The following is a 688-nucleotide window of genomic DNA, read 5'->3' on the forward strand; positions in this document are numbered from 1 at the left end:
GTCCTTTCTTCAATAAATTCCAGCTCAAATAGGTATGTGTTACTTTAGACGCGCCGCTTCTTCAGAGGAAACAGCTGATCATGATCTTTTCTTCATTACCAAGGTGGTGCCCTGAGGATAATTTTATAAAATTTCCATTTTAATAAAAAATATTCGTTTTAAACCAACTTTGGGAAAAGCATATTTCATGTGCCCCCTTTAAAGGTACTATTTCCAGTAGGGATGTCCCGATCCGATCACGTGATCGGAAATCGGGGCTGATCACGTGGTTGGGGACTCGATCGGAATCGGACTCCTTTGTCCGATCAGGATCGGATATTTCGTTTATTCTCATTATGATCAGAGCTTTATATTTCATCGTATCATTCCGAATAAATACTCCACTCCAAGTCTGCATGTCATGAAAAGATCACAAAATGTCATTACCAGGAAACGCAACAGAAAACACCAGCAGGTCAAGCAAAATGCTAACTTGTAAACAAAGCTAGCTAGAAAGCTAACTTCCGGGATCAATAATTCTTTTAAAAACGCTTTAAACTGACAGCAAGTGTCTCTATTGGTTTGTCATAACTCAAACAACAACCTCTAAAGGTATTCCAACAAAAAGACAGTGTTTTTTTTTTCTTTTTAATGTGAAGCTCTTCAACTGCTAACTGCTACATGCTAGCGCTGTGATTTAACTCCTTAG

This window comes from Oryzias melastigma, linkage group LG16 (genome assembly GCF_002922805.2).
Source record: "Oryzias melastigma strain HK-1 linkage group LG16, ASM292280v2, whole genome shotgun sequence".
Classification (NCBI taxonomy): Eukaryota; Metazoa; Chordata; class Actinopteri; order Beloniformes; family Adrianichthyidae; genus Oryzias; species Oryzias melastigma.